Genomic DNA, 15628 nt, shown 5'->3' on the forward strand with positions numbered 1-15628 from the left:
TAGCATTTGTTATTATAGGTCTGTGTTGAAAAGATCGATTAACCGATTTTAAATCGATTCTTATATTAATTCTTAAAAATCGATTCATATGTTTGAAGAAAATAAAAAAAAATAAAAAAAATAAATAAATAAATAAAAATTCATCATTACATTACAACTTTTGCTACTTTTTTGTTTATGCTCAAAAAAGGAATATTTTGTTGGACACCAGAATAACTGGTGCCATGTTTTTGCCTTTAAATATGTTTAAAAGGTATGAAAACATTAAAGTTTTCAGTTATAATTGCATAAATTGTCTATATTTCTTTGCTTTATATACTGTCTTGGGGTTACATTTGCATAAATGTTAAAAACCAAATTCTCATAAATGGGGAGAAAATAAAAAGCCATTTCTTTCGTCCTCTGTTTCCTCCCTGGATCTGTTTGGTAATTCTGACCCACATGATGTTTCTGAAAGCAGTTCTATCAGCATTCTGGGAGGTGATTGGTCCTTACAGCATCATTAGCTGCCAATACTTGCTGTTGAATCTCAATATAATACTAGTAGTAATATGTTGCAGAACTAGACAGTCATAATTCATGCAACAGCTGAAAAAAAAGTTTTATTAACAGTAACCCAAATCAATATCGGATCGAAATTGGATCGAATCAAAGCGTGATAATCGATTCTGAATCTTAAGAATCGAAATCGAATCTTGATATTTGAATCGATACCCAGCCCTAATCAAATAATAACAGTAAAAATTACGTCAACAACATTGTTTTTAATCAATTTATCTGTAAACTCGAGGAAATCAACGTGCATTTGGCTTTGCTACATATCATTAATAATGAAAAAGAGACTTATGCAGTGTTTGAGGAATGCAAAAGTCAAAGTAATAATATGCTGAAGTTAGGTCAGGTTGACATAAATCAGGCGTGTTAAACAAAGCTGTGTGCCGTTTCTTGGCTAATACGGTGAATACTTCATCACGTCTCCAGCTGTCAGACTGTCTGGGTGTCAGAGGAGAAACATACGTCCAGGATCACAGAGATGAAAGTTTATCCCGTGTACAGAGGGCTCTGATATACTCCATATGTTTGTTAGTGGGAAGCCGGGGGGGGTTCGTGCTGGTTGAGATTCCTTCTGGTCGCGGTGCCTCTTTAGAGGTGGAGGGCTGACAGTAGGTTACTAAAAACCAGGAAACTAAAGCCCCTTCCTGCATTCCTTTGTTATCCTCTGCCCTTTAACCTTTACCAACAAAGTTATGTAGCTTTGTATTTCTTAAAAGGAACACTCAAGAAGTGTTTGGCAGATCTGCAAGCAATACAGCATGACCTAACTGAGATTAACTTTTGATGTTGATCCAAATCCACAGTTTTTCCTTTGCTAACTAAACCTTGGCATACATACTCAGTGTTGGATACTTCTGTTCGGTGAGAGGAAGGCGAAGGAATAAGGAAAATACTTGAGTTATTTGGTCATACAATTTTCTGATAAAGAACTTATGCTCGGTATATAAAGAGTACACTTTTTTCTTTATGAGATAAATGGCTTAATCCACGAGTGAATCTTAGAATAAAGAAGTGAATTTAGAAATAAATTAAAATTTGTGGGAGAATAAAGGGCAATAAAAGGACATCCGTTTATACATTATTTCACACGGTTCCAGCTGTGCGAGCCGTTGTGACTTGTCAGAATGCGATCTCTACGCTTGACTGCATCATGTGCAACGAACATCAAACCGAATAAATCAAAGTTGGGTACACATCCATTTGAAAAAACCGTGGCTCATGTCAAAATACATCAAACTTGTCTTCTGGGTGAAAAAAATAACGTGAAATAAAATCCCATTCCTAAACATTTCCTAAAAAGTCCAGGAGAACAAGTCCAGTAAAAGTTGTTGATAATCATGTGAGCACGCATTTGCAGCTGTTTAGGCCAAAATACCAAATTTTTGTAACAATATTAAGCCAACACATGACCATTTTTATAGGTAGAAGTATGACCATAAAGTCTGAAAGGATCCAAAACATTATCGTTTTCGTTATTGAGTTGATGTTACGTCTGTTTTATTACACTCCTAAAAACTGATGAACAACTTGCTGACATGAATTGTGGCAATTTAACCCTTTAAAAAAAGGGAGTGAAAAAAAACCAGTATAACCAGTTCCAGGGAAAAAAAGAAAAGAAAAGGATGATTAAGCGAAGCCACCCTACCAACGCTGTGGTTTGTTTTAACATGGTGTGATCCGGTGACACGAGTGCCCCAGGCTTCAACCATCTCAATAATTATTCCAGTAGGGTCATGACACCGCTGGTCCAACAGCATTAGGGTCATCAGAGTCTCGTATGTTCCTACAACCCTAATGGGAAACCGAGAGCTGCCCTTGTTTGCACACGACGAGTCGCTCATGTTCAAACACAGAAAATCAGAGCTAAGGTCAGGTTCATGAAAATGCTGCATCACTTGCGATTTGTCTTTGAAATGCAGTCCAGCGGGAAAGAAACAGGAGAGGAAGAACTGAAGAGTGAGCATTTGATGATGGGTTACACAATTAAAGCAATATGACAAGTATGAGGCGTTGTCATAGCTCACATCTCTCACACACCTTAAAACGTCTTGAGAAGTCCTGAATGTGTCTATGCCATGTTTGTTACCATCTTTGGTATAGCGCCGCTTAAAAACTGTGGAGAAACGCATCAACTAGGGTGAGGCATTTTGTTAAATCCAAACTGCATAAACTCAGCAACGGACTCTTGAGAAACATTCAAGAGATTGGGGAAAAAAAGAAAAGAAGAGGAGGAATGCAGCATCTAGCAGGGCTCTCTCTTCCAGCACATTAACCCTGATCAGGGAGAAAGAAAGCAGAGGGAGACCCAGTCTTCTCATGACCCCGCTCCTCTCTCCACACTACATCAACTGGCTGTCAGGCTGCACCACAGCTGAGAGCCATCACTGCTCACACAAACTACCAGCCCCTCCTTGGTCTCCCGACCCCCATCCTGTCTAAGGAACGTGGGGAAAATTAGGCTTTTTGTGCTTCTCAGCTGGCTTTGAGCTTCTTCCTTCGCCTCTCATCCCTCTCTCCCCCCAACACCACCCTTCCTATCTATTTATCCAGCGTTTTCAGGGTCACATTCCTCCCATACTCTGTCTTTATCAGGGAGAAACAGAGAGCAAAGGCATTCCACACATTTCTGTTCTCCATCCTCCTATTACAGCGCGTGTAGAACCATTTCCTGGAGCTTACTTGCATCTTCGCCCCTGGACTTACTCCTTATCCATCCGTGTGCCACTCAGTGGTAGGGATGGGCATCGTCAGAATTTCACTGATACTGACCACGCTTATTAGTATCAAATCAAGTCTATATAAAAAGATCTTTGTGTGTTTGTGTGCCCAGTGATTTTTAAATTTCATTTTTCTTTTCCAAAAAGCTGTTTTGCTTTATTCGGGACTTTCACACATTTTATTCTTCAGAAACACCCAGATATGGGTTACTTGTTGACTAAAGTTAACCAGAGATACCTTTAGAAACTGCTGGTTTCTGAACTTGTTGACATATAAGGGTCAATGACGAATAAGGATTTTCAACAGGTCAATTTTAAAATAATAATAAAAAAAAGAATATCTATTGCAGTAGTTCAAACATTAAGAATGTTGTGTACACATAAATTCATATAAACATTTTAAATTGAGTTTTTTGTCAAGATGAATTGGCACTAGCCTTAAAAAAGGTCATGTGGTGCAACCATGATTCATATTATAATAAAATTTCCTTAACATTTTGACATCTTTTTTTTATACAAGTTTTCAGTATTATACAGAAATGGTATTTTTTTATGGTCGCGCCCCATTATATTTCATAAAATGGACATCAGTCAAACTTTGTTTGTATATTATGATGGAAATATAAATACAAATGTGTTGCAATCTTATACACTACAAAACACTTCGGAATGCCAGATAGGGCAGAAGATTGATTTAAAAACATTTAGAGTGATTTCAAAAAAAGTTTTCAAATGTCGCACCACATGACATGTTGACGCTTAAAACAACAAAAAAATCCCAAATAACTAGTATTTTTTGTAAAATTCAAGTGAGTCCATATGTGGAATTATATATTTGGTATTTTTTTTATCCATTTAAACCTTTTTTGAATTGAAAAAAAATCAGTTTTTCCCATAAACCATGACCCATAAACAGCATTTCAGTTATCTACATATGAATAATAATCATCATAAGCAGTTAAACTGGTCACTCCTCTGTTGTTGTCAAGACAACTGCAACACCACATCTCAAAGTACGCTAACAACCTAGAATATAGGCACTTTATTACCAATTATGAATATTTACCACAAAGTCCACGTTATCCAGCTCAACTCCCCCGGAGCGAGATAGTGGAATATCTTTCTGAAAAAACTTGGTGACCTGGACTTTCTGCCGTTTAAATCTCTTTAGTGCAATGTATAACAGGGATAAAAGGTCAGAGCACGACCCCTGATAAGGTTTCGGCTGGTAACGGACTCACATGGTCAATTTAAAAGCCTACATGAGGAAAATCTTAAAATGAAAAACAAGGAGTTAATGATTGCAGCAGGCTTGTTTTTGTAATATGTCTCACCACAATGTGATGAGAGTTTATGCTGGAAGAGCTCGACACAGCTGTAGATACAGCTGCAGTGGCTGCTTTGCTGAAAAGTCAAACATTTAGATTATATTTAATAGAGTTGGCCCACAATTCAGGAAATGAGACAGTAAAAGCCATTCATGTCAAGCGTAATTGATGACAGCAGCTCCATCATCATCGTCAGTGGATGGATGCTTATATTGAATTTAGATTATTTAAATACTGGCGGTAACGACATTAGTCCTGGAGTTTATCGGTATCACTCGGATCAGTTATCAAAACATACCATACCTGTTCTGCCTCATCAGCATCACAAACTGGAAGATAAGCTACTCAGATTAATGGTGTCTGAACACTTTCACCTCTGATGTACCGAGTCTGATCCTCTCACTCTCCTTAAGACTTCTGAGCATTACTAACTCTGCACAATTGGAGTCGGCTGCTTTGCTGCTCCGCAAAAATTAGAACCAAAAAAAAAAAAAAGCAGGTTGGACTAGGGCTGTGCGATTAATCGATTTTAAATCTAAAATCGGATTTATTAATAAAGACGATGTTAAAAAAAAAGGAAAATCGATTTTCCTTTTTTGCAGCTGGCTGCATTACAGACAGAGCTCGTCTAGTCATCTTTGTTTGGTCAAGAAAATTGTAAATGTTGTCACTTTACTAAACTCAAGGAGGATTTACAGTATCTTTCAATTGCACTTCATTCCCAATAGGGAAATTTGTTTGCTATTTTTCTTTAAAAATAAAGATAAAATATTTGAAACAATTTATTCCATTGTCTTTTGTAGTTTTACCAAAAAAAAAAAAAAAACCAAAATCGGGTTTTCAGAGGAAAAAAAAAAAAAAAAAAAAAAAAAAATCGGGATTTTATTTTTGTCCAAAATCGCCCAGCCCTAGGTTGGACACAAACTCTAGTCCTGCGTCAGTTTAGGATTTAAAAAAAATAAATAAAAAATTAAAAAGTGGGTTGTCATGAAAAGAAACTCAAACATTTGCTTCTGACAGCAGATGGTTTAAGCCTGCATTACTCGCTTAATCACTCACAGTAAATGTAAACCCCTAACCATTCATAAGAGACGCTCTTAGCTGAAAACAAGAAAATCAACCAAAGCGAGAAAAAAAAGTCCAGTCTGTTGATATCTGTCGCAGTCCGACTGACACAGATAACAACTCCGTGACACATTTAAAACTAGTTCTCCAGGGAGAGGAATGAGGCCTGAAAATGTTCTGCTATTTTGGGTTGACAAGTGCTGCTCTATATTAAAAAGATACAGGAGGGACAAAGAAGTCCCATCGGCTAATTTTAGACCGTGGCCTTCTCTTGCAGAGCTACACAGTTGACAGAATGACACGGATGTTGACATTAAGATACAGCCGTTTGTGCCAACACTCATCACATCCTACTGAAGCCTCGCTGCTGAGGTCTTTGCAACCTTTCAGCCAGATCTCTCCCAACGGTGCAACAATCAAGGTTTCTCTGATTTTCCATCCGTGCAAACACCTTTTTATTCTGCTCAGACTCAATGAGATCAGCCGGTCTAACTGAAAACTTTGGGGGAACGCTGGGGCCCCAGTCAAAGTGTCTACATTTTATTGAGTTAAACTAATACTGCATTAAAGGATCACACTCTAAAACTTACAATCAAAACAGGATTAGCACGTTGCTGTCGAGTAAGCCACATGAAAGAGGAACCCAAAAGGAAATAATGTGAGGCAATTCTATAAAAAGAGGAACCCCACAGCCCTGATTTTTATTTTATTTTTATATTTTTTTAAAGAGGAAATAACACAGGAGCAATGACACTGAAAAAAGTTCAGGAACAAGGAGATAAAAAGCGATGAGCTAGAGCATCTTAACTAGTTTAGATTAGAAAAGCGGGTCAGCTGAGGCCATCCATCCACCAGACTCCACCTCGTTCCTCCCACATCTCCCATTCTCTTTGAGTTACTGTAAAAACTGAAAGTCATGACGGCATCAAACACAGCTCGACCACATAGAGTCGAAGCGTCCTCCGGCCGAGCAGGAGCCATAAACCAGCGCTGCTCTGCTGACAGCCCCATCGGCAGCACCGACAATTAAATAATAACGTCAATAAAGCTGCTCTCCCACCAGCCGCATCCAGTCATTACACCCCACCGGCATGAGCTGAACTAAATCTGCTTGTCCTCAGTCTTCCTCGCCGTGTGGTTGTTGCTCTGCACGTCTGGCGCCCTTGACTGTTTCACTTTAACGGTTTATGTCGAGGCTTTTAGCAAATATACCGGTCCATTACCCGTACTACTGTACATCAGGCCCTTGGTTGCCACTCTCATCCTTCTATCGATAGAGGATCTGTCTGCAAACTACGTCCTGCTAAGGTCAAAACTACAGCCAGTCAAGACTCATCACAGGCTCACAAGTCTCAGACGTTCCCTCCCACTTTCTAGGACCTTCTCTTGCCCCACCCTTCCTACAGCAAAGGGTGGGGCAAGAGGAGAAGTGAGCAGGAAATGACAAACGGAGAAAAATATTTTACCATTTGGGGAACTTGAGAGTCCTTCAAGGAAAGAGGAAAACTGGCATCTTTACACGCGCACACACACACACACCGAGCCACACACACACACTGAGCACGTCTGCGGGCTGAAGGAAATTAAGCTGTTACTGGGGGAAAAATGAAGAATCTCTTTCAATATAGCGTCTCACACTCTGGGCCCGACCGGGATCCAGTTTCACAGCACTGCAAGCTGGTCACTGGCATTTTCCACTCGCAACAACGGGCCTCTTCTGGGTTTGAGCGAGTCCACCTCACCTTCCCTTGTGGTTCAGAACTTCAGGCTACAGCTACACGAGAGCCTTCTCATGTTAAAACATTAAAACTTGTGTTTCAGCCACATCTGGCTCCGGAAAAAAGAGAGATAATCTGAAATTCAGGTCAAAGAAACACACGCCGTGTCCATCACTCATGATCCTATCTTTTCAGGACAGAGAAAGCAAAGAGTGCAGAGGACATGATTCCCCTTTAACTAAACCTCCCAGACAGTATTGACCATGAGATAGCAGACTGTTACACAAGACTGAACAGTGAAAGAATGCAGAGGAGGGGGGGGTTCGGATAAACATTTGTTTGTCAGCATTAATCTTAAGAGGAATGCAGTACTGTTGTTACTTGATCTTTTATTTATGACAAAAGCAACAATGACATCAGCTTCTACTACCCATTTACTGCTGCACCAGTTTCGAATCCAGCACCAGACACACAGCCTCCTCTACTTACACCAGGTGGTGTGTTATATGGTTTCCTGTTGTGTGTGTGTAAGTGTGTGTGTGTTTTCCCCTGCTAATCAATCGTTAACTCTACTTATTGCACTCCCTCGCAGGAATACAAAGCTGAAACAAAGAGCATATTCAGTGACATCAAAGCAGCAGGTCAGTCCGACACCCTGGATAGCTGGTATGCGGTATGATTTGGATTAAAAACAGAGGTTTAACCTCCGATCGCAGTCAGAAGCCAGACCAATTACGCAGCAAGTTTCAGAGTTAATAGTGCAAAGGTGAATGTGAAACGCCTGCGGTGAGTGAGTTTCACAATCTCAGGTGTGTGCCTCACACACACACTGGCACGGTCAAAGTCCCGGGCGTACAGAGTACAGAAACACAACGATACTTCAACACTAACCACTAGGTGAGCAGCTTTTATTCGAGCCTCGCCTCGTAATTATTGCCGCGAAACTGAAATCGCTACCATGCATTTCAGGCACGAGCCGTTTGTCCTTCAACGCCAGAAATCTCAAAACAAGTTCTTTCTTTGTGTTGTCTAAGCCAGAGAACAGTCATTTCCTGGTATTGTTCGACTCAAATGAAACCTTACAGGTGCTGATGTGCGCGTGGGAGGGGTGGAAGCAGAAAGGAATCGAATTGAGGAAGAAAGATTTGGGCGTTGAACCTACGGAGAACAGAGTTCAGACAGGAAAGGTGTAATGTGGATATCCCCACTTAGATTTCCTTATAGTACCGGTAAACCTTTTGCAGTAGACGCTTCTGCAAATCGATCCTTAAGCTCAGTAAGTTCAACACATAACCTTGTTGGGGGAAGTTAGTCGCATCAATCACAGGAAATATGTTTCAGAGTGGAGGAAATAGAGCCATTCAAATTAAAGCCACCGTTTGAATGACTTGAATAAAATACCAACCATTTTGATAAGCACAGCAATGTCGCATATAAAACCCAGGACAGGCGGTGCACTGTGAACACAGATGACGTCATGTTGCTCCAAACACTGGCCCGAAATAAAAACAAGCATTATGTCTATTCCTGAATATTCACATGAGTTTCTACTGGGAAAAAACATGATCGGCTCTGCCACGGTTAATAAAGGCCGTCTCTGCTCTGGAACGTCACAGTTGCATGAATGAATCTCAGTTGACTGTAGAAAATACGGTACATGTCAATCATCATGCAAAAGCTAATGTTAGTAACAAGAGATGTGAGGAAAAAGCATGTGTTTACAAAAAAAAAAGAACTGGCAAAGTCTATTGTTTAAAGTTTTCAAAAGGAATGAGAAAAGAGTCCCGCGCACATGCACAGTAAACAAGTATTCATAACCTCGGTTGAAGGCGGTGTCATAGACTGTCACACAACAAGTATTCTGCTTCTTTGTTTGTTTTTGAGCTGCATGCTTCAACCCACCATGCTAGAATAACCTCCTCAACAACACAAAAGAGACAACACATATTCTGACGTCACCACCGAATCCTCGGCTTTCCTGCAGCCAACACCAGGTACCGATTTTTAATCCCAGCAAATATTGGTGGATACCACAAATACAGAAAAGCTGCAAGATGTTGAAGGGGAAAAAGAACACGACAAAAAAAGGTCAAGTCTGGCAGCGGGGCTGGGACGATTCCTGCAGCAACAGCTGGCAGACGCTTTGCTCGTCTTCTCGGTGAAAAAGGCCCCAACAAACAGGAACTCCTGCTGTCGCTTGTACAAATAAACCCACTCCGGTCTCCAGTGTGTCGTGTTTATTTTTTCCGCCACTACATGCTCTGCAAACTTCCACTGAGCATTTCAATGATAAACAATGTGTCTCAGAGTCCTGACATACATTTACGTACACGTTGCGCTCCAATTCTCACTTAGTGAGCCGAAACACTATTTTAAGTCATACCACCCACAACTGGTGGAACTGGGGCGGTTTTTCTCATCTCAGGTGAATACACCATGCAGATAGTGGCTCGGGTGCTCACTGCGCCACACCTTTGTTTGGGGCTGAGCTTTCTCACTGGAATAGGGAACGTCAAAAGCTTACACTGCAGTATTTGTAAGGTATTAGTAAGAAATTAGTGTAACCATAAGAGGCCACTTAAAGAAGAAGGCAGGTTCTGACAGCAGCGTAGAACTAGGTAGAGGGAGGAGGCTCGTAACCTGCCGGTGAGCAATCGACATCACAGTTTCAATTTGTGTCAGCTACAACTTAAATAAATAAATAAATAATGACATATTTGTCCTCAGATAGGTTATGATGGAACGCGCCAGTGTCCGTGCTCCATTTCCTCTTTCAAACATGCACAAACTCAATAAATGCTCCTCATCCAGCTTGTACTCTGCAGCAGAAATACAAAAATGTACTAGATACAAATATAATAATTTCATCTGATGGGACAGGAGCATCAGAATAGTAATGTCTTCTTACTGGGTGCTACCAGATCCTTGTGCGACATAGGGGTGTAACAACCGATCAATTTAATGATGAACAATCCAATAACGGGTACAAAATGGAATTCAGACATCGATACGCGTTATCAGGTGGCCTTTTGGAGTCTGCCTTTATCTAAATGATATGATTATTTTCTCCTTTAGCTGTAGTTGAACGCCAAGAACGTGAAATTATATTTTAGTTATTGCAATTTGATAAGAATGGAAGTAACCGTTCAATAAACATGACTCAAATCAATCGTTAGTCGTGAATTGAATCATAAAGTCGTACTGTGGATATATAGACATACATTAAATAATCATCAACTTAGTCAAATTCATCTCGATGAAACGTGTGATTTACACCTCGTGGAGGGCTGTGTGTATACAACTTAAATCAATAATTGTCAGAACTAACAATAGATGTTTTTCCTTCTTCCCTTGAGAGAGAAGGATATGCAACCTGTTGCAGGTTTGGGTAAAAAATGAAGCTTGTTTTATTATTAACTTTTAAAAACTTTTTTTTTTTTTTAATTGAGAAAGAAAAGGAAAAAATATTTTACTGTTATCAATTATATCTCCTCAAAAAAAAAAACCAAAACAGATTTAAACCAAAAGCAAGTTTCCAAAAATGCAATTTGTGCATCTAAAAATAACCCAAAAAAAACAATACCATCTTATACCCTCAGTTAAATGAACAATAAGAAGTCATAACAAAACACAGATGCAGGTTGCAATGCATCAGTGTCACGCTGCCCTGAACCAGCTCTCAGTGACGTCCAAACATCCACAGGCGTCTTCACTCAAGCTGGACCTCTCCAGAGAAAATTGAACAGCCACGCACAACAGAACCCTGTTCATATTTTAACACGTCTGCATTTAATTTAGTCTAGCCTACAGTGCCTTGCTCTCCCTGGGGGGTTTGTGCATGGACATTGCTGACACATGAATCATGGGAATGCAGTGATCTCTGCAGGGGGGCTCCAGAACAGCACAGAAACTGGGAATACGTCTAAGGAACTGGCCACGGAGCAGCTATTTCACAATACATTGTCGGGATGTAATTCAACAAAATGACTCAGCTGCAACAACAGGATATGATATACAGCACGTCACCCAATATGCCTCTGTAAGGCTGGAGATTCACACAAGTTTCAAACTCAGAATTATTAACACTGCTCTATACAAGGTATATAAACAGAGGAAATATCAAATCTAATATAGAGTGCTAAAATATTGTTGTTGTTTTGTTCATTGTTTTATTTGTTATGCATGGTTTGGATAACTGTGGTATCTGACTGTCAAAGCATTATTAATATAGTAATCTGGAAGTGGGGGTTTTTTTATAGTTTCTTGGCAGAAAACATCTGATTTGAAATGTATGGTTCTGATTAGCGGACTGTGCTGCACCCACCCACCCCGGAGACTTTAACACTTTGTTTGGGTGGAAGAGTGCCAGTTACAAGTGTTTCGATCCTTAGTCAGACTGTTTGTTATTTTGTTTTTGAACGCTTTTTACCTCCAAGCACCGACCCCCACTGCACGAAATACTGAAAATGATTAGGGAGTACAAGCAAACTAAAGTCTGTTTGCTTCCCCCAGAGTGCAAACACAATGACGTGCTATTTAAAACAGAGCAAACACGGATCACACGGACAAAGCACAATACTTGTGTAGATACACCAGTAAATGCTGTGATCTGGTCTGATGGGAATGTGAAACTACAGATCTGAGAAGATAACAGGCTGCATCATCTGCTGACTTATGGGCACGACTCCTCCACAATGCAATTTTATGTGAATCAGCCCCAGACAGTTCCTGTGATCAGTCATATGCAGAGGGAATATGGTTTACATGCCCCAAGACAATTTTCTACCTAACCCCTGTTTGAGGCCACGCTTCTTCCTCCAGATACAAGCATAGTGTGCATGAAACCCTCAAAATCTTTTTCATACATTTGAAGAATCCCAAATTATAGGTTGGGGACAAGTTTAACATTTTATAAAGCCTTGTGAAGAAAATGTGTCATTGGGTTAGATATATTAAATACAGTTGGCTTGATACTGAGCCCATAATTTCTCTTACGCCACAGAAAATTCATGAAAGTCGGCTGCACTGTAATTAGATCACGAACCCAGTCATTTTCAACTGGAACCCTTGTTACCTAAAACATCTGGCTCATTAATAACCATTTATGGCACTGCTCATCTGCCTACGATCAGATCCTCTGTACACGGACAACATTCACCATCGTAAGACAGTTTTGATTTAGCAAAACTGGGTTTTTAGGGCATATTCATTTCAATAATGAGGTTCCTGACCATGATTTAATCTAAAAAGATGCCTCCAATTTTCTGAAGCATGTAACCATTATAAAATACCACTTGCACATGGTGTAATTACATCCTAGTTACTTGATAAGAGAGCAAATACGTCTTCAAAGATAAACTAACTAAAATATAAGATGTGGCAACACTTAAAAAGCAAAAAAGGTCCCATATTAAAACTAATATTAACAGATTATAACCAAGCTTTCAAAATAGGGATCTTCCATTAACTCAGCTCTGTCCTTTCAAGAATGATACTTATGCAGATTACTAATTATCATGTCACAGTCAATGGCCCATTTTAGCAGGAGCCAGCGAAGATGTCCCAAGTGTCCCGGGCTATAAACGAAAGATAAGAGTGCACAAACATGTAGATGACATGGTTCACTCAGGTTGAAGCAGTTTAGGGTGAAAATACACAACCCTGTTTTTCTTTTTTCCTAAAGCCTGATTTATGGTTCTGCGTTAAATCGACGCAGTGCCTACGGCGTACGGGGGGCGTCGCTGCGTACCCTACGCCGTGGGCTCTGCGTCGGTGTGACGCGGAACCATAAATCAGCCTTAAGTCCACCGGTGAAGCACTGATGTCATGCTGCCAGCCAGACATATCACTGACCACACACGGCGTCTGCCCGTGACCTCGGGCTGGACCCCGGAGCCTGGACCAGGGACCGGCCCCGGGGCCCCACACTGGCCCCCTAGCCCTGGACTGAACCTCGGGGCCCCAGGCCGGACCCCGGGCCGCCCTGCAGCTCCTTCCCCCCGGACTACTTCCTGCCTCCGCGGCGCTGCCCTGTAGCTCCGCCGCCAGCTGCCACACTGCTAATGCCGCACTGGGGCGACTTTTTATCTCAAATATAAGCCACGTGTGTGCAATCAGGCCCCAGACGGAGATCCTAGCGTGTGTCTGGGTCAAAGCCAGCCCGGCTGGGATGTGCGGAGCTCGGTCTGTCTCCCTCCGCCCTGCCCCGCTGCAGGGGGAGGGAGTGGTGCGGTCACTAGCCGTGCTGCCCGGTCCCAGCTCCGGCTGCTGCTGCAGGCTCCACGAGTTACCAAAGCGCTGCTAGGGCCGAGGAAAAGAGGCAGAAAAAAGGGCGGTTTCGAGGGTAAAAGTTACCTGCTTTTGGTTGCAGGGCGCCTTGCGGAGGTGGCTCAGTCGGGGTCGCGGCGAGTCAAAACTTCTCCTCTCGACAGCAGCAGAGTTCAGGCTAGAGTACAGTTCTGGCGTACTCCCTCTCTACTTCAGTGACTCTTTCTGGCGTTTTTTTTTTTTTCCTCTCCCCCTCTTCCTTGCCCTCCCTCTCGCCGCGGCTGCTCACTGGCTCCCGCACCGCCGCCGGAGGCTGCAGTCGGGGTGCGGTCCAGCAGGGGCGTGGCCCCGCGCATAGTCCCCGCCTCTTTAGGGAGGGGCCTTGCAATATGGACCAATCACTTTCAAGCAGAGGCGTGGCCCCGCGCCGCTGGCCCGCCCCTCGGGCCCCCTGGACCAATCACGTTCGAGCAGGTGGGCGGGGCCCTTCCGATGAGTGACAGGGCAGCAACAAAAAAAAAAAGCCTGAACTTGAAAGAGTTGCGAGGGGGGCGGAGAGGGGATACCGATAAAGCCGTGTTTAATGAGCGTGGTATGTGCATGGTAAGGATTTTTATGACCATATAAGTACCAGTCAGTCTCAGGATGGACTGCCTTATCCAGGGTCTCACTTCATGTGTCAGCAGGGTTCACTCTAACTACAATCTGCCTTGAAAACAAGTAGCACTGTTGGCTGCAGTCGTTTGATACTATTTCTGCTGGAAAATGTGGAAAATGTGCAAGTACTCAGCCCGACTTCCTCTTTAGAGCTGCTTATTCTCTAAATATCACAACAAAAGGTAAAGGAAGGGTCTTAAAATGATTATTGTATGAAAAAGACAGTGGTTTAACCTTTGTTGAACCTCTACTATCAGTAATTAAAGAGAACATATAGGTTTTACAGTGTAGTACTTAGTCTATACACCAAAGTGGTTTTGTGTTGTTTGTTTAAGGATGTCAGTGGTCAGCAGTGGAGGAGAGGCAGGGAGGATAATTTAGTGTCTGGCCTAAGGAAAGTTTGAGTGTTGAGGTCCTTGAACTCACCACCTTCAAAGATCAGGCCACTGCACTACAAATAAATCTTTCCTCCCAACTAAACACTGTTTCCATCATTGAGATCAATTAATTCTTGCCTGGCTAAGGTCCTAAATAAAAGTAGGAAAAAAAAATATATATATGAACATTTCTTTGGCATAATGTACAAAAATGTTTGTTAGATGTAACTGCAAAATAAAACAACAAAACTGTACATACAGGACTGTCTCAGAAAATTAGAATATTGTGATAAAGTCCTTTATTTTTTGTAATGCAAAAATGTCATACATTCTGGATTCATTACAAATCAACTGAAATATTGCAAGCCTTTTATTATTTTAATATTGCTGATCATGGCTTACAGCTTAAGAAAACGCAAATATCCTATCTCAAAAAGTTATAATATTCTGGGAATCTTAATCTTAACCTGTAAGCCATAATCAGCAATATTAAAATAATAAAAGGCTTTCAATATTTCAGTTGATTTGCAATGCATCCAGAATGTATGACATTTTTTTTTTTTTTTTAATTGCATTACAGAAAATAAAGAACTTTATCACAATATTCTAATTTTCTGAGACAGTCCTGTAGTTTTTTGATTAATACAACTCGTGGGAGCTTTTCCACACTAGCGTGCGGTGTGTGTGGTCTATCCACCCACACTTTTTTATATCTTGATAGTGTTTACTACTAAAGTGTGCTGCAGTTGCATGACAGTTTATTCTGGGCACTGAAACAGGTAAGCCTACATTCATGCCCTGACGTGTCAGCGGGATGTGGGAACCGCTGCAGGTGATGTACCAATAAATGTGATCGAGCCAAACCACCTGTCAGCCATGAAATCACTTCTGACGTTTGATTTTTATTTGATTTGCCAAATAAGTATTTTTTATTCTCTTATGCA

General features: G+C 41.2%; 1 protein-coding gene across 2 annotated transcripts in view; it reads right to left on the reverse strand.

Annotated features, from left to right (window-relative positions):
- Positions 1 to 13919, reverse strand: part of LOC133422827 (myosin-9-like) — a 42116-nt gene extending 28197 nt beyond the window's left edge. For both annotated transcript variants that reach the window (XM_061712926.1, XM_061712925.1), the window contains exon 1: positions 13738 to 13919. The gene's annotated coding sequence lies outside the window, so the exon portion shown is untranslated. The remainder of the gene's footprint in view (positions 1 to 13737) is intronic.
- Positions 13920 to 15628: the final 1709 nt, after the last annotated feature.

Source organism: Cololabis saira, chromosome 21, assembly GCF_033807715.1.
Source record: "Cololabis saira isolate AMF1-May2022 chromosome 21, fColSai1.1, whole genome shotgun sequence".
Taxonomy (NCBI): Eukaryota; Metazoa; Chordata; class Actinopteri; order Beloniformes; family Belonidae; genus Cololabis; species Cololabis saira.